The following is a 19,019-nucleotide window of genomic DNA, read 5'->3' on the forward strand; positions in this document are numbered from 1 at the left end:
ATGTGGAGAGAAAGGAACCCTCTTGCACTCTTGTTGGATATGTAAAGTGGTGCAGCCATTGTGGAAAACAGAATCGAGTTTCCCCAAAAACTTAAATATAGGATTATTCTACAATCCAGCAATCACACCACTGGTTATTTACTCAAAACAAAAACACTAACTCAGATGTATACATGCACCCCTATGTTTATTGCAGCATTATTTACAATAGCCAAGGCATAGAAGCAGATCAAGCATCCACTGGCTGATGAATGGATAAAGAGGATTAAGAGATACCAACTTCCAGTTGTAAAATGAATAAATCCCAGGAATGAAAAGTACAGCATAGAGAATACAGTCAATAACATTGTAATAACATTGTACGGTGACAGATGGTGACTACACTTATCCTGGTGAGCACTGAGTAATGTATAGAATTGTTGAATCACTATGTTGTACACCTAAAACTAATATAACACTGTATGTCAACTATATATTTCAGTAACTAATTAATTAATTAATTGAGGGAGAGAAAGAGAGAAGACAAGTAGGAAGAAAACAAAGGCCAGATGGTATCTCAGAAAATCAGTGAACTAATAGGATTAGCTCTGTGCCACACTAGCCATTGACCATCAACAACCCTGGGGAGAATTAAGCCCAGGATGAGGCAGAGGACAGATTAAATTGCAGCATGTTTAAAGTCAAAATTCGCAAATCTAAGCCATAGATATATTTGGCTCAACCCTTACTGCAAGTCTCTCCCTATACAAGAATTAGATGACTTCATGTAAAGATGATCCATAAATGAAAAGGGACCAATTTCATACATAAAACAAACAAACCAAAAAAAGGGGGCGAACAACACAAGATGAAAAGCATACATAAAAATGCAAATGTTTCTTCAGTCGCAAAGAATTGCAGGTAACTTTCTTTTAAAAAAGACTTCATAAAAAAAATAAATAAGACCTCATATAAAAAACTAAGTGCTCAAAAAGCATCAAAAGAGATTATAATAGGAGCAATAAAGTGAGCTAGCAAGGTAGAAATGGAAGAAGAAAATGAAAACAGTACAGAATTCAAGTCATATCAGAAGCAGAAAACTATTGAATATCTATAACTAAAATATAGCCAAGTCTCTGGATGGCAAAGCTTGGGTAATTGCTCAAGCAGTAAGAAAGACAACAGATAGGGGCAATAGGGTGGCTTAGTTAAACGTACCACTTCCACTCAGGTCATGAGTCCAGGGTCCTGGAATCGAGCCCTACATCAGGCTCCCTACTTAGCACGGAGTCTGATTTTCCCTCTCCCCCTGCCTGCCACTTCCCCTGCTTGTGCTCACTCTCTCTCTCTCTGTCAAATAAATAAAATCTTTTAAAAAGAAAATAGATATTTAAAGGATGATGAAGGGGATGATAAAATAAAAAACAAGTAAGAATCAATATATACATAATTAATATTCTGAGAGAGAAAAAAATGAGCCAAATATGTATCTATTTACTTTCTGTGTATATTTTATATAAAGAGAGTTCACTTCTGCCACTGTTATTATATAGGTTAATATTAGTAATAATTATAATATAGGTAACACAGAATAGAACCTTTTTATATGTATGTACAAGTGTGTGTATTGAATATATATATGCACACACACTCACAATGGTAGAATAGTATATAACAATAGTAAAAGTAAACTTGCCTGGAATAAAGAAATACTATGCCCTGAGGAATATTGGGCTAGGGAGGAGTTGATTGCAAAATATTCATCAGTAAATTCTATTCCAATGGAGTCACTGAACATTAGGGATGAAGATAAAATAATCATCAGAGACTCAGTCTTCCACTTTTATAGATTAGGTAATTCAAGCCAATTCTTCCACAGGGCACACAAGAACTTAAAGCATACGGAAGTGAAGAAGGAAGAAACCTAAGCCTAGAGAAACAAGAAGTACTTGAACAGCCTAGAAGGGTTTAAGATCATTGAGTTCCCAAACACAAACTTCAAAATAACCATCCTAATATATTCAAGGAGATAAAATACAAGATTGAGGATTTGAGAAGAAAACTAGAAAGTATAAAATAGAACTAAGTCAAAATTCTTAAACTGAAAATTTTAATTGGCAAAATCAAGAACTTAAGGCTTAGACACTGATGAAAAAGAATTATTGAACTGGAAGCAAGAACAGAAGAAAATATCCAAAGTGAAACATGAGAGAGAAAAGGATAAAAATATAGAAAAAGAGTCAGAAAAAAGTGAGAAAGACTGACATGTATTTAATGGAATCCCAAAAAGAGAGGTCACAGAGAACTGCACTGGAGCAATACTTGGCAAGATTATGGCTGAGAATTTTTCAAAACTGATGATAAAAGCATCGAGCTATAGGTCCAAAAAGGCCTAAGCAGAGTTAGAAAACAAAACAAAATAAAACAAAGAACAATTAAACACTTCAGGGTAAAATTAATGAAATAAGTGTTATGGTCCTCTAAAGAGGCAGGTGGATCCCCAGCCAAAGTTGAAGATAACCAGAGGCTGTGGAATGGTTGATTACTTACCGAACGGAGGTCTCTGGGGAGAGCAGGGCAGGTGTCTCCAGCAGGTCTGAAATGACGTCAGAGGGCAAGGAAAGCAAACCCTCCTGGCTGTCACTGTGGCTAAGGGGTAGGGCCAGAGTGAGGGTCCCCTCCTGCAGGTAGGTTTGAATTCCTGTGGTTTGAATCTCCAACTGGCACCAAAGGAAGGAACACAAAGGCTTTCTTATCAGCTTCTCCAGATGTGGGCAGAAGGAAGAGGGTATGGGAAGTCTCAAAAGCTGTCTGAAGTCAGACTTCTCATTACAAAGAACAATCAGACTGTTTGGTGACTGACTTCCCTTCAGAAACAATGGAATCAAACAGAAGACAGTGAACTCGTACCTTCAATGTGCAGAAAGCACAATAGTATCAATCTAGAATTCAATACTCAGCAAAATACACCTGGAGAATGGAGATGAAACAAATACAAATAAAAAATGGAAAGAATTATAAGCTGCATATCCAAACCACACTTAGGGAAAGAACAAAGAATCTTCTGCAGGCAGAAAAAAAATGACCCCACATGAAAGCTCGTGAGAGCTTGGAGATGCAGGAAGGAATGAAAAGCAACAAAAAGGCAAATATGTAAGTCAACCAAAATGAGTGCTTCCTGTATAAAATAACAAAATGTAAGTATTTAAAAAGAGAAAAATCAGGTGGGCATCAAGGCAGAAAAAGAAAATCATCAACAGGATTATGGAGGGTGTAATTGTGTGTTGGGGAGGAATTTGGTGAGGTTCTTGTCGAGCTCAGCATTATCCAAGCAACATTTAATACCAGTAGACAATGGTGCAATTTCCATAAAGCTCTGAGTAAAAAGAAGACATATACATTAATTAGATACCTAGCCAAGTCATTTTCCAAGTACAAATGCAACTGAGAAATATTCCAAAAGATGAAAGAACTCAGGAAATCTAACACTGTGAGTCTTTCATGAAGAAAATTATTAGAATAATAAAATGAACATAAATAGCAATAAACCAAGGTAAAGAAAATATAAATGCAATGCCAAGGTAAAAGAAATGCTGATGGTGTGTTTTAAAAATAGGAAAAAAATTGACCACAGTCAAAGAAAAGGCTGTAAATGTTATAAAACTTGGCAACATTAAAATAAGATAACTAATAAAATCAGCAGTGTTAAGGAAATAAGAGAAAAAAGTATGTTTGCTATTTCTTCAACTTTTATGGCAAAGATTTCCAAAACTATATTACAAAATTAAATTATATGGTTCAAATATTATTCCAAACTCATAAATTTTTTCATACTAAAGAATCTTTGAAGACTAATACATTTTTAATAAAGACACACTTATCTTAAGTATAACCATTGTAATTACAATTTATGTTGTATCCTTAGGCAATTTTTCTAAACTTCTACCTTACATACCCAGTTTTTTCTCTATCATGTGCATAGAGAGATATCTGAAGTGATTTTCACCAAAACTTTATTGATTATCTCTGGGTTTTGTTTTTTGTTTTGTCTCTGGAGAGTGGAATTTGGAAGAATTTTTATCTTTCCATAATCCTTTCTCCATTGCTTGAATGTTTTATGATGAGTAAGTAGCATTTTTAAATAACAAAAGTCATTTTTCTCAAAGAATGATAACAAAATGAGAGAAATATTTGCAACATATATGACAAGCAATAGCCGATACACAGCTATATAAACATCACCAGGAGGAAGAAAACACTATAGGATATTGGCACAGGACATGAAGTCAATTCACGAAGAAAAAATACAAATATTGGTAAGCAAATGAACAAAATGCTCTACTTCATTAATTTTCAAGCACAAAAATTAGATGGAAATAAAATATAAATATTCATTTATCAGATTGACACAAATGAGAAACATTATCAGTCTATGTTTGGTGAATGGCTCCTAGGACTCCTTATACTCTACAGGCATGCAGTTTGGAGGAGACAAAATGTACTGTGCTTTTTTCAATATAGTGAGTTTTACTATATTGAATCAGGACAATGAAGAGATATGAGTGGGGGTAATACATATTCTATGGATAGAATTCTTTTCATGTTCTAGTTCTCTTCCCAAATTTTTAATCTTGTCTCTTCTCTCAAGTTCCTTAAATGAATTTGTATTACTTTACAGTAATTTCCAACAAAATCTCATTACTTTGAATCACCAAAAGCAACCAGAATTTTTCATCCACTACTAGTGGGTGTATGAAACAGTACAATCACTTTGAAGAACTGTTTGGGAGTTTCTAATAAAGTTAAAATACATTGACACTATACCCCAGAAATTCCACTCCTAATTATGTACCTGAAAGAACTCAATGTCCATAAAATCTTGTACAGGAATATTCACAGCAGTTTTAGGTATAATAAACAAAAACAGAACACAACCTAAATATCAATAGGAACGTAACTAAACTGGTTCATGCAGGTAATGGGATACCACTCAAAAATGCAAAGGAACAAATCACTGATATAAAAACACATGTGAACGTCACAGACATAATTTGAACAGAAGAGTACACACTACATGCTTTCTTGTATTTGAAGTTCTAGAACAGGGACAATGTATCTATGGTGATAAATGACAAAATAGAGGATATCTTTGTGGAGGGGGCTATTGCCTGGGAAGGGACATGAGAAAATGTTCATGGGTAAGAGAAATGTTCTATATCTTAATCTGAGTGTTGGTTACATAGGTATATGCAAAAGTTAAAATTCTTCTAACTCTCCATTTATGATTTCTACATTTTACTTAAAGAAATTATAAATTGTTGGCTTGGAACAAAGGCCATTTACCCCACCTATAAGGGATGGAACACCAGTGGCTGCCTACACCTCTAAGCCTAGCACCTTCTCTCCCAAAACTTAGTAGATTCCTGGTTGCCTAGGAGCCACCGGAGCCTGGGAAGGACCTGAAGAGCTGGATGGATTCAATCCAAGGAAAGAAAGGGGTGACTGACCTCATTTCATTACTTTGGATGGAGCTGTATCTATGCTGTTTGGTAAAACAGCACAAATGTAAACGAGGTGTAAACTGCCTTCACATCTCATTTAGAGAACAGACGAGGCGTGAAATGCATTTCACAGGCACAAGTACTGGAGGGGTATGCTTAGCATGGTGCAATGTAGAACATTTGTTCCTCTTCCCTCAGGGATGCTGGATTATTTCTGAACATGGCTACTGTAGGGACAGGAGAAGGGGGTGAGGGTGTCAGTGCAGGGGGTGGAAGAAGAGCTCTGCCGTCTCCTGTACTTGTGATGCCTACCTTCCTTCCCCTGCCTGACCACCTCCTACACACCTGTTAAAGTCCAGCTCAGGTACCATCTCCCTGCTCACCACTCACTCTCACTGATTCATGGCTTCCCCCTCAGGGCACCCACAGCACTTGGCTTAGCACACAAATCTGTCACTTATTTCCCTCTGCCTTGTATTACAAGGACAAGGAATGTGTATCATTCTTGTCCTCTGCTGCTTGAATTCATAGTTGCTCAATTAACCCTTAAGGAATGAATGTGAACTGAGGCAAGGGAAATAGGGAGGGAGAATACTGTATCTCAGGATGGCATTTTAGCACTCAAGCCTCGTAAGATGAATTTTGACAGTAGATAGATTGAAAACTGTTATATCTCTATCACCAATTCTAAAATATTTGGCTGGTTTTATAGGCCTTTGCCAAAAAGTGGCCAATCTTTTTAAGAAAACAGTTTTGGGCTTACATTCCCAGTGCTACTACCTGATAACAATGTCTCTGTGTGAACTGAAACTTACATATTTGAATTTTGTCTCTACTTAAGGTAACCAAAATGAGGAAGACTCCAGGCTATAACACAATGAAATTATCATACCAAAGATTTTTTTTCTAGATATTTCCAGGGAACATTGAGAAATTGAGGTGGAGTTACACACTATGAAATAAATATTTCACTAAGATTTAGAAGATCTGAAATCAAGCCTAGCTTCAAATCTACCTTGAAAAATTGCTTACCATCTTGAGACCTTCATTTCTTCCTATACAAAAAGTGAATTGATTCTGCGGTACAGTGTACTCTATGACCTAATTATTGCTTTCTCCAAGGAATATATCTCAGACAGGTACCCAGCTTAAGACACACAAAGATATTCACCCCAGCATCATATATGCCCACCATTATAAAAGCAGAGACCTGGAAATAATTTGAAAGCTTATAAATGGGGAGTGGCTCAGTGGTTTGGCACCTGCCTTTATCCCAGGGCATGATCCTGGGGTCACAGGATCAAGTCCCACATCAGGCTCTCTGTATGGAGCCTGCTTCTCTCTCTGCCTGTGTCTCTGCCTCTCTCCCTCTGTGTCTGTCTCTCATGAATAAATAAAATCTTTTAAAAAAATAAGCTTATAAATGTGGGCATAGATCAATAATGTTTCCATATGAAAAGGACCCGTGTACCTACTTAGATGGGTCTCAAAGACAAAAGGTTGAGGGAAAAATGAAAAATACAGCTTGGAATTTATAGTACAGTATCATTTAGGTAAAGAAACACTCAAGATAGAGGAGACTGAGACAGTATTAGGAGATAAGAGTATTAGAAACAAATATAAAATATTGAATAAGATAAAAAGAGACTATGTATGAAGCAATGCCAATTGAAAGACATTAAATCTTGGTTTAGCAAAATAGAGACATAAGAGGATAGGCGAACAAGGTTTTATTTTTCCTGATTATCTCAAGTCAGAGCCAAAACCGTCAAGATTTTCAATGGCTTTAAAAATGGCCTCACATTTTGACCATATCATCTGCTATATTTGGTCAAAGGTTAAGCCCCGTGTGTTTAAATAATATAAGCTGCACAATATAAGTAGCAGATTGTCACAGATTTTGCTCAGTATTGACAATCAAGGCATTTTTTATTGTTAATGCAGTGTTAATTGGGACCACGCTAACATTTAATTAATTTTAAGTACAATAGATCATTTGTCAACAAATGGGGGTAAAAATATTAATTGAAACATATGTGAATGGTTATTTGCCATGTGTAGGAAACATTCCACCATTAAAGTTAATCACAGTGTGATTAATTGATTTTAATTGATTCAAGATGGGTTCCTGTGGCATAACAGAAGTCTGTCAATAAAACTTACAATTAAGCCTCATTATGAAAAGTAAAGTTACTAAGATAAGCAGGGATGGGCCAGAGCAGCAGCAGACTGCTTTCTTTATGATTTGGAAGGAAAGAAAGGCCAGCATCACAGGGAGAACGACAAAAGCCCAGAGACTGGGCATCCTGGGAAAGTAGAAGAGATCCTCAGGGAATATACTTGAGCCCGGGAAATGGAAACTGATGAAAACTCTGGAGGTGAGAGGGCTGGTAAGGAGCTGGGTCCAGTGGTGGATGGGGAATGCCTGTGGGACAAGCAGCTCTATCAATCAAGTACAGAGATGAGAAAGGCTCTGAAACCAGTGGGGTCTACATGGAGATACATGGAGCCGGAGTGTTTCAGAGGCTACGAAGCATGCTGGAATGGGCAGGATCACAAGTCTTAGGAGTGAGCTTTCCCTACAAACAGATGTTAAGTTGAATCTTTTGCTGATTAACATGGATGGGGCTCGCAAAGCCCCCAGCGACCTGGGTCTCAGTCATGACTGCTGTTCTGAATGACAGATGCCCACACAGTACTCCAAAAAGTCTTCTTCAGGATGCCCAGCTTTGCATATGATTCTCATTGGCCTACAAGGCCAATCTACTCATTCACGTACTCTTTACTCAGGAAATTGAAGTGCTTGTCATTTGTTTTCACTACAAGCATGGCACATAAGGATTCCCATGATATTGTCCCATCAAACTTCTGTGACTTCCTCTCCCTCACCCTATGAGGGAAAGTTGGAACCTGCTAACAAGTGCTTTTTCCAGGTATTGGGTGTGAATATAAAAACTTTTTGTCTCAGTTCGAATTACTCCCAAAGTAAAGCTAGAGCATAATTAATATATTTGGTCATTGTCCCCAGTTCTTGGCAGATTTTCAAAAACTCTTGGATCTTTCTTAGTGACAGGAGTGTCTTTGGTATGCTAATGAGGTGACTCATGGCAGAAGTCCCTATATGACTTCAAGATGGGAGCTAGTCACCAGAAAGACTAGCCACATAATTAGAGAATTGGAATTATGAACCAGCCCAACCCCTGGGGAAGGGAACCAAGCTGGAGATTAAATTCAATCATGAGTTAATCAATAATAATTGTTAATCCATAATAATAATCATGCATATGTAATGAAACTCCAGTAATAACTCTGGATACCAAGGCTCAGTTAAGGCCTGGTTGAACACACTGATGTGCAGGATAAATGATGCACCCAGATTACACAAGAAGACATGGAAGCTCTGGTCCTCCTTTTAGAAGTTGCCCTATCCATCTCTTCCATATATGGCTGTTCCTGAGTTATATCCTTTATAGTAAAACTATAATCATAACTATAGTGCATTCCGTGAGTTCTAAGGGATTTTCTAGTAAATTATCAAAACCGAGGGGGTCATGGAAGTCTCTGAATTTACAGCCAGTAGGTCAGAAGCAGGTGACCCTGAGGCTTGCAGGTGACATCTAAGGGGAGCAGTATGGTGAAGGACTTTGTCCTTAACTTGTGGGATCTATGTTAATACCAGGTAGTTGGAGTCTGAATTGAACCCAGTTGGTATCAGAGAATTGGTATCAAAACAGAGAAGGTTAAGACAAAAGTGTGGGTGCAGGCAATTTATTAGGAGGCAAGAAGAAAAAGTAAGGATTGAGACAGAGAAGAGAGAAAAGCTGATATAGAATGCAGTAATTTCTGGTTATCTCTGTGGCAACTAAGGGTCAGTACTGCTAGGGATGTGTGAAAGAACCACAGAGAACACATCTGCAAAGACGGGGAGGTCAAGGAACTCCTCCACTCATCCTCCTCCCCAATTGGTTAAAGGTTGCTCTGGGGAAGTGACTCACTAATTCCTCCACCACTCTGGTTGTAACTGAGGAGTGTCCTTGGCTTCAGAGAAATTCCTGAAGCAACAAAGCAGAGAGACACAGAGGTGTAAGCTTAATGCAAAGTGCCAGAAACATACAAGCATCAGAGGGGTTAGAGAGAGGAAGTGGTTTGGTGTATGACTAGTACCTGGTCCATTCATGAATCCTCTTTTTAAGATTTTTTTTTTTTTTTTTTTTTTTTTTTTTTGTGGGTAGGAAAGAGAGAGCACAAGCAGGTGGAGCAGCAGGTAGAGGGAAAGAGAGAAGTAGACTCCATGCTGAGCAGGGAGCCCAACATGAAGCTCAATCCCACAACTCCAGCATCATGACCTGAGCCAAAGCAAATGTTTAACCAACTCAGCCACTATATTCATGAGCTTTTAGAGCAATTCTTTATATAGTATCTTAAGCTGCTTTTTGGAGTAAAATCATAAACAAATAATTTCTAAGGCAGAATTCAAGCTTTAGAATATTTTCCTTTCCCACCCAGGTCTACCCTACAGAGGAATCAGCCCAAGGGTTATTTGCAAAACTAGGCCCACACCATACAACATCCATCCCCTTGCAAGAACTGTTTGGATTAGGAATGATACCATTCCCTAAGAAGCTAATCCGTAGGCTAGCCACTAGACCATGGCAGCAATGAGGGACAGAGTTATGCTGTCAATGCTGGAGCTAGAGTAGAAACAAAAGGAGAATGATTGAGTCCTGATAATGAAGGAGCCTCCGTACTACAAGGATGTATCAAGATGGTCTGAGGCAAGAGCTGCCTTGGGTAGAGCAAGCATCTAATTCCCAAATTACATTCTAGTATTCACAGACCTCCATGCTATTGCCCTGCTTCTGCAAGAGGCCTTCAGGGCAACTCACAGACAACTTCACAACAGTCCCAGTACTAGAGGTAGCCGGAATGAGGGCTCTTTTCCTGGCCATGTAAGAACGCTTCACAACAGATTGCTTCCAATAGAAGGGTTCTTACATGGCATGAAACCAGCCATGGCCACCAGAACCTGCACCCTCTACCTTGAAGGTTGCTTTCCTCTATCCGTCATCACCATCACATCCTTGACCCATCAGGTGTCCCAAAAAACAGATCTCAGAGATATTCATTGAGCAAGGGTTTGGAAATAGAAAAACTGCAAGTAATAAAGACTCCATTTAAACATAGGTAAGTTAAGATGACTGGGGGCTTGCCAAGGAGAGAGATAGACTGAAAAGACAGACAGACATTTTGACCGTTCTGGAATATTTCTTATAGCACAACATCTAATGGGGGCAATGGAGTTAACATTCAAAATAAAACTCTCTTCCTATGACCTTCCAATCACCTTTCAACCTGCCCTTCTTGACTAGAGCAATAGTACTTACTCATAAAAGAGTCAATATTAACGTCATACAAGATAATTTAATCATAAATCCTGTTTTCACTTCTGTCTGAATGTTGGCTTTCAGTCTTGCCCCATATAATGGGGCATCTGGCCAAATTCACATCCTTCAAACCTTGGAACCAATCACCACAGCCAGGAACATACAACATTATGGTTGCCTGAAGCTGAGTGATTTGCCCAACCCTTTCTTTGACCAGGAACATGGGATACCAAAGGAAGAAGAGAAAGTAACCACATCTATCTCTACCAATTTCCCCACATATTCATTCTATAAGTATATTCAGTACCTTCTATGGACCAGGCATGGTACTAGGCTCCAAGCTTGCAATGATGAACAAATTCAATATAGTCCCCACCCACACTGAACTTACAGTTGAGAGAGTCTAGCTGACTTTGGAAACAAGCTAGCTAACATTTCTGAACATCACTTCTCCCTGTAAAATGACAATAATGATATTTATCTTTCATTGTTGTTGCAGGGAAAATTAGATGCAGCTTCTAGTATTCAGCATTAGTTCAAGCTGTGGTGCTGTGGTCAGGGGTGGCAGCTGCAACATCCTCATTACCTCAAATTCTATAGTGAGATTTGGGGTATTGTTCCTGGCTACACAGCTTCCAAACTGTTCTTTAGCCTCGCTGGAGATTCTGTGCATAAGCTAATATCTTTTAATAAATTACCTTTCTGCTCAAGCCAGTTTTGATTGTTTGCTATTAAAAGTCTTAACTGATAAAGTCCTTAATAAATGGTAACTATAGTTACTAATCTCTCAGCCTCTTGTCCCTTTATTAAGAAAAGTACAGCTGAGAGCCATGAACAGTGGGACCAAAAAAAAAAAAAAAGCAGCCCGAAGAATTAAATATGACCCACGCTCTAGATACAGTAGAAGTTGAAGGCAGCCCCAAGTCTGATGGGCAGGCAGAGTGAAAAGTCCTTGTCATTTTCCAGGGTCTGGAGGAAGTAGGGAGGCAGTTCTGCCCTCCACATGCAGAGGTAAAACAGTGACTACTCCAAAAGTGCATTAGATGCTGCTGCTTCAACTCCAGATCGAATTTCAGACACTTTAATATGTTACGGCCTTTCAATTGAGTTCTGTATCTTCAGTGGAACAGGAAAGTAGAGAATCTTAGATTTTCCTTGTCGTTCAGGAGACATTAAAGAGAACCATATCCAATCCTTGACCTTCACAGGAAAAGCACAGGACATGATTGGCTCACAGCCTTGATCCTGATGGGGCACAGATGGTTTCCAAATGAGGAAAAGTCCCGTAATTTTGCCAAACTGACCCTGACATGCAGCTGTCAGATAGCCCTTAAGGAACAGCCAGGTCACTAATTAGACATTGGGGCAGGTCACTCTCTGAGCACCTGCCTGAGGGGAGATGCCTATCTTCCTGGAAACACATCTGGCCAGCAGTCTAAGGACTTTAGAATTTATCTGGTCTTGTTTCTCTCACTCCACCCTCAACCAACCTCAGAGTCATATCATCCCACTGGGTCATTGTATCTAACAGAGTGAGAGTATTAAATACAGTATCTATAAAATACTAAGACAATGTAAAATGGTTAGTCGTAATCTTATATTTAAAGATTAATTTTTTTAATTTTTTAAAAAGATCACTAAGTACAACTAATTGTATCTTTGCCCTCACTTACCAGAAAGCAGGCTGAGGGTCCAGGTGGCATGTGCAGCAGTCTTTACTGACTTGACCCTCATGGCTTTGCCTCACCTCTCCCTCCCTATCTTCAGAGAGGTGGGGAGAAGACCAGGAGCAATGACTGCGTCTACCACAGCTCCCACCACCAGGCAGAGTTTACAGAGAGATGCAGGGACCTCTTGCCCCAGCCCCAGAGAATGTTGCTCATTTATGATCCTCCTCTGGGCTCCTAGGGGCTGGTCTAGTGACCCAGGGAGAGACTCTTCCTCAGCACACGGAGCTGTGACCATTCCCAGAATGCTCACACTAGTGCCACATCTGGTATGGCAGGAGTGAGACTCAGGGAAGGTTGGGGTGAGATCATAGAGACTCTCCTAAGCACGCATGAGTTTAGAGCTCCATTGGTTGTTACTATGGAGCCATGGAAGGTTTTTAAACAAAGAAATAGAACGTTAAGACCAAGTTTAAATTCTGACTTAAATTGGAGTGAGTATAACCAAGATTAACACTCCCCTTAGTTTGACTAAACTTTAGACAGACTTCTGACTATCGGCCCTGATCTCCCTTTCCTTAGAGCATTTATTTTTAGAACATTTGTGACTGGAAATTCTTTCTCTGCTCCTTTGAGAGCTAACTCTTCTCCCAGCCAATTACAACCAGGGATATTGTTCTTCTGAAGGACCTGGAAGTCATCTCTTTGAAATGCAATCCTCAAGAGAAGATTAAAGTCATCTCCCAGTCTCTGCTGGCAGGATAGAAGCCTAACTCTGATAAACACCAATTAGCAAATACAGACAGCCTAATCACATTGACCAAACTGCCACCTAATGTCCTCCAGTATTTTTCTACCCGGTACTTAAAAACTTCCATCTTTCGTATCTGTGAAATTGAATTTAATCTTTCTCCCCTATGGCAATAATTTTGATCTTTATTACAGTAGTCCTGAATGAAATCTTCCTGACCTGTTTAACTTCATCAAGTGTGATTCTTTCTTTTCCCTGACAAAGGTGGGCAAAGAAGCCATTTAGAAGCTGTTATAATTTTCCAAGAGAACAGAAAAAAGCAAAGACAGTAGAGCTAGAAAGCATGGTTTGGATGTTGGAGAAGAGAGTAAAAGCAAATTTAAAAGTTAAAGCAAATCTCCACTATCCTTAGCTTCTAGGCTCTAATACTGCCATCTCACTCCTGGCATAAAGGACAGTAAAGAAACTGAGCTGGGTTGGAAAGACAACATGGAGAACTCATTTTTTACTCTGCTGGTTGAAATTTCTGTTAGACAGATGTTGAACACACAGTGTTGGAAATGAGGCAGGGTTAAGGGTACAATATTATATTTATTTCTGTTCTTCAAGATAAAATATATATTTTTAATCATTATGAAGGTAATACACATAGTAGAAAGTTGGAACACAGATAATTAAAAAGCAAAAAACAAACAAAATACCCAGATGTTCAATGAAATAGCAGCCACTGTTCCATTTAGAGTAGTCTGTCCCTGAGGGGTTCATGGGCTGGAAGGAAAGAAGTAAGAAAATGGATTGTTTGTAGCTAAAATGACGATTGCTATGAGAGGGTTTTAGGCAGTTACTGTAGGAGGCCGAGGGGTAGGCAATGACCCTGGGAGGTAGAGGATGGGGAAACAGTCACCAGAAATGTCACATTTGAGCTATAGTTTAAAGTATGAGTTTGACAGTTGTAAAGTAGGAAGTTTAATGAAGAGAATGGGAAGGTAAGCCACTGGCTGGGAGAAGACACTTTCTCTAGAACATCCATCTAAGAATTCATATCCATGATTATAAAGAACTCCTACAAAGCAATAAGGAAAAGCAAATAATCTGATTCTGTAAATGGATGAAATACTTAACAGGTACTTCACCAAAAAGGTACTTAAATGGCCAGCAAAGACATTAAAAGGTGCTCAATTGTACTAGCTATTGAAGAAATGCAAATTAAGTCCACAATCCTCCATCAACACACACCCACCAGAATGACTAAAATTAAAAGTCTCAAATGGGGCTGCAGAGCAAACAGAACTCTTAAACTTTTCTAGTGGGACTATAAATTGGTAAAGCAACTGTAGAAAACCATTTATTTTTTAAATTTTTTTCAAAGATTTCATTTATTTATTCATGACAGGCAGAGAGAGAGAGAGAGAGGCAGAGACACAGGCAGAGGGAGAAGCAGGCCCCATGCAGGGAGCCCAACGTGGGACTCCATCCCAGGTCTCCAGGATCACACCCCAGGCTGCAGGTAGCACTAAACCGCTGAGCCATTAGGGCTGCCCTAGAAAACCATTTAGTAGTATCTACTAAAACTGTTAAATGCCAATCTGTGGCAGCAGTTCTAGTCATACAAATCCAAAGGAGAATGTGTGTTTACAGAAAAACATGAAAAAAAAAAAAAAAACATGAAAAAAATGTTAACAGCAACAAAATTCCTAATAGTCCCAAATTGGAAAAACCTAATGTCCATCAAGAGTAGAATGAATAAAAGCGTGATACATTAATTATACAGAGAGGGCAAGAGAGAGAAAACAATAAAAACAGGAATTGACTACAAGGACATGTCACAATATAAATAAATTTCACAAACATCATATGAGAAAAATAGACAGCCATAAATAGTATGTATTGAATTATTGTGACATGGGAAACAGATGCCGAAGAAAAATTATTAAATTCCCTTACTACCTACAGCCCAGTGACAAGTCCTTGAAACAGGCAGAGTGACCTTTCTCTAAGGACTCAGCTGCCTCTATGTTAATACTTTCCTAAGGAAAACAGGTAATCTTAGCCCAACACCCAGGATCCTGTAAGTCTACTTCAACATATAAAAATTCATTTGGAAACTTCCTTTATCTCTACCCTCCCCAGGATACACGTTGGTGATCATCCCCCAAGCATATGACCCACTGATAGACATCTGAAGGGTCTCATGACTCAGGTTTTGTTATACAGTAATAAGTGACTTTCCTAACAATAGCTAGCCCCCTCAAGGTCCTGGAAACCTTGTTTCCAACATCCCCTAGAGACTTTGTTATCCCTAACCCCCTCCCAACTGGAAAGTATATAATAGGCCCCTCCTCATGATCTCAGTACAGCTCTTTCTGCCCATGGGTCCAGTCCTCGTGCTTTAATAAAATCACCTTTTTGCACCAAAGACGTCAAGAATTCTTTCTTGGCTGTTGGCTTCAAACCCTTACGTTTTTCCTACATCAGATTCCCTTTACATAAAGTTAAAAACCAGTCACAGTTAATGTATGATGTTATAAATCAGAATGTCAGATATTCTGGGGGGCAGGGGATTACTGAAAGGGGGCTCTAGGGATTTTGAAGGGGGCTGGCCTTGTTCTGTTTCTTGATCTGGGTGCTGGTCACTACATGGGTTCATTCTGTGAAGATCCATCAAGCTGAAAATATATAATTTGTATGTTTTCCTGTATGCAGATTACACCTCAGTAACATTTACATTAAGCAAAAGAGAAGCAAGGGGGGCTCATTTTGCCTGAAATGAAAGTTGCATGGAGAGAAGTTGGCTCCACAAACCTTGTATTTCATAATCACCTATACAGTCTGCTTTTAAAAGCCAAAGACTAGAAAGAAAGGTGAATGGAGGAGCAGAAGTCTGAATTCCTCAAAAAGGAACAAAGACAAGTCAGTGAGAAAGAATACAAAAGGAAAATGATGTAAGAAATTAAAACAAAGGGGAAAAAATACTTAGAAAGGCTGCAGACTAGAAATGGACTGAGAGAAGCAGGACAGTGACTTGACAATCATAGCATTTTTGTTTTCTAAATTTCATGTGAGAAAGAGTGTAATCAAGAATATTTAGAATGCTTAGCCCTACAAAGATCTTAATTGTTCTCTCTGCTTGTTTCAGGTGGAGCTGGTACTACATTCTGAGGCAAATGGAGTTTTTCCTGAGATTCTTCAATCAGGAAAGGAGAGAGGTCAAATAAGAGTCTAAAATTCTCAGAACCGAAGGAAACCCTCCCACTGTTCTCCGCCATTCCCTCCTCTCCCACTGACCCCTTACCTCATTACTGCCTCAGTCTGCTAAATATCCACCTTGCCATGCCCACCTGGCTGCCTCTTTCCCTCCACCTCCCTCCTTGCTGCTTAACCATCAGTTTTTCAACTGTCTCCCTGTCCCACAAATGCCTTCACAGGAAAGGCCAGAGGCCCTGGGCTCAGTGGCTGGGGTCTCCACCCTGTGAGCTCTGACGGAATTTTAGTGCAATCCAGCATCGTTCATCATTGTCAGGTCTCTGTTGCACTGAGAGATCGCCACAGCAAGTGCAAATCCACTGTTCAGACATCAGATAGGCAAGTTGTCTTCATTTCAGATTCCCAGAAAGGTGACAGTTCTTCTCCCAAGTTAAAACACTTCAGGTCAGAAGCCAGGACACATGAGAAATCCTTGTCTTTTTCCAGGCCCATGTTGGCTTTGGAGTAGCTGGAACCAGGCCCTGAGGTTGTGGCAAGGAATGCAGCTTTCTCTTACTTGGGCAAAAACTATGCAGAATCTCCTATAAAGGAATAAGCTTCTCTTCGGAAATGTGGGTATTTCTGCCCCTCTTTGGCCCCATAGGTTGTAGAGACTCACTGTTAGCTCAAAACAACCCACCTTATGGATCATGAAATCAAAAGAAGTGAACTCCAGCTCAGCGACTTTCAAAGTGTAGTCTCCGGACTAAGATCAAAAGCTTAGACATGACCTTGGAGTTTATTAGAAATGCAAATTTCTGGTCCTCACCCCTAGATTTACAGAATCAGAAACTAGGGATGGGGTCAGGCAATCTCTGTTTTAATGAGCCCCAGATGGTTCTGTGCAAGCTTAAGTCAGAGGAACACTTATCAAAGAGTAGACTTGGATGTTACTTCCCACTCCTCTGAGCTGGATCTTCAGAATTTCTTCTGAGTAATGGGGGCTGAGGAATCCTAGATTAGATCTCTGGAGGAGGCTCTCTTTCAGCTTTAATATCTGTGATTCTAGAGCTTCAAAGTACTCTAATGCTTCTCCTAGGGTACAGCTAGCAAGAGTTCATTTGTTATTCAAGCCAGGTGCGGATTATACAGCCCCAGGGATTTATTTGAGTCATTGCCAGAGCAGTTGAGAGACAAGAAGGGATAACAAAACATTAAGATATCGTAATGTCCTACAGAAACAGGTGAACCCTTCTGAGCCTCCACACTTGTCCCCTAATACAGATGCGGGACATGCTATATAGCACCAGCCATGGGACATGGAAAGAGGAGAAAGAGATTCCCTGTTTTGCAGAGGGATACCTCAGAACGAGTCACAGAAAAAGCAGGCTTCTGGGATTTCTCTGCCTCTGTTGTTCTAACCACCATCTACTCTCATGTCCCCTAGACCTGTACCCCTAAAGCCAGCCTATTTAAAATAAATCTCCCACAGTCTGTTCAAAAGAGATTTGTTCTCCTGAATTTGTCCCAGACTGAAAACTGCACACGTCCAAGGTTTAAGAGCTTATGTTAGGAGAAATTGAACATTATCTCAGGATAATGTTTTCCTACTGCTACTTAAATTTCCAGAGGCATTTACAAAAATTAAACTTCAATGGGAAGCCAAGTCCTTTATTTATGAAGCCAGCAATAGACATTGATCCTGTGATAATGTTATTATTTTTCTTATTGCTCTTGTCCATGTGCATTTCATCATCATTGGGTTGGATGAGTATAGGGTGGCATGGGGATAGAATGTTTATTGACTTGCAGTTTCTTGGTGCTTTAAAAAAGCCTGTGGTTCTGTCTCAAGGCCTTTAGAAAGCTAGTTATGCACAAACACATATAAGCATATTAAAGCTCTTAGTTAATTGGCGTTTCTAATACTTGCTTCTTGGATTTTTTTTAAATGTCCCACTTGGATATTTTTTTATATGGCCAGCATTTTATTAACACTTATAGAAATTAGTCACACATCTTGAAGTTAGATTAAATGACACCCAAGCCATTTAGCCACACAGGTGAGGCCAATGGACTCCTTAGTCTTCTCTATATACTAGGCAAATGGGGCCAATCACTTCATTTATAAGAATAGACTTGGCCAAGAACTTTAGAGGATGCTGACTCAGTCTGGACCCAGGCGCAGAGGAGTTGGGCCAGACCAGGGGAAATGAGACCATTATGTCCTGCTGGTCTAAGCACTAAGGATGAGCCTATGAAGTCCTGAGACGTTCTCCTCCCCCCATCTGATACACGCATCTGGAGTTCAGGCTGCTGTCTGGGTAACAGGTATTGAGCAAGTGGTTTGGCCTCAGGTGAGGGAAGGAGAAATAGCAGTGGCCTGGCAAATTAGAACATGATGTCCACAGCAACACAGAGATCCCTGATTGACATTCAAGGCAGAGCTGTTCTCTGCAAGGTCCCTCTTCCTACATGCTGGCTCTCCTCCCTAGTCTTTTCAGGGTACCAAGGCATCAATCCTTCTTCTATGGAGTCAACCCTACCCTCTCAATCA

General features: G+C 39.6%; 2 long non-coding RNA genes across 10 annotated transcripts in view; one reads left to right on the forward strand and one right to left on the reverse strand.

The window, feature by feature from the left end:
* The window catches only part of LOC140614292 (uncharacterized), a 232,860-nt gene extending 219,892 nt beyond the window's left edge, over positions 1–12,968 (reverse strand). For 2 of the 4 annotated variants that reach the window (XR_012015191.1, XR_012015189.1), the window contains exon 1: positions 12,538–12,967. This is a non-coding gene — a long non-coding RNA (uncharacterized lncRNA). Of the gene's footprint in view, positions 1–12,537 lie in introns of all 4 variants that reach the window. The other 2 variants (XR_012015192.1, XR_012015194.1) reach the window with 2 other exon arrangements.
* LOC140614291 (uncharacterized) lies at positions 5,119–18,294 on the forward strand. Of its 6 annotated transcripts, none has more exons than XR_012015188.1 (4): positions 5,119–5,177; positions 14,676–14,789; positions 16,419–16,864; positions 16,973–18,294. It is a non-coding gene; the product is annotated as an uncharacterized lncRNA (long non-coding RNA). The 6 variants fall into 6 exon arrangements; XR_012015185.1 differs by having other exon boundaries at positions 16,419–17,097; positions 17,750–18,293; XR_012015184.1 differs by lacking the exon at positions 5,119–5,177 and adding exons at positions 13,032–13,391; positions 13,477–13,546 and having other exon boundaries at positions 16,419–18,294.
* The last annotated feature ends 725 nt before the right edge of the window (positions 18,295–19,019 follow it).

Source organism: Canis lupus, chromosome 22, assembly GCF_048164855.1.
Source record: "Canis lupus baileyi chromosome 22, mCanLup2.hap1, whole genome shotgun sequence".
Taxonomy (NCBI): Eukaryota; Metazoa; Chordata; class Mammalia; order Carnivora; family Canidae; genus Canis; species Canis lupus.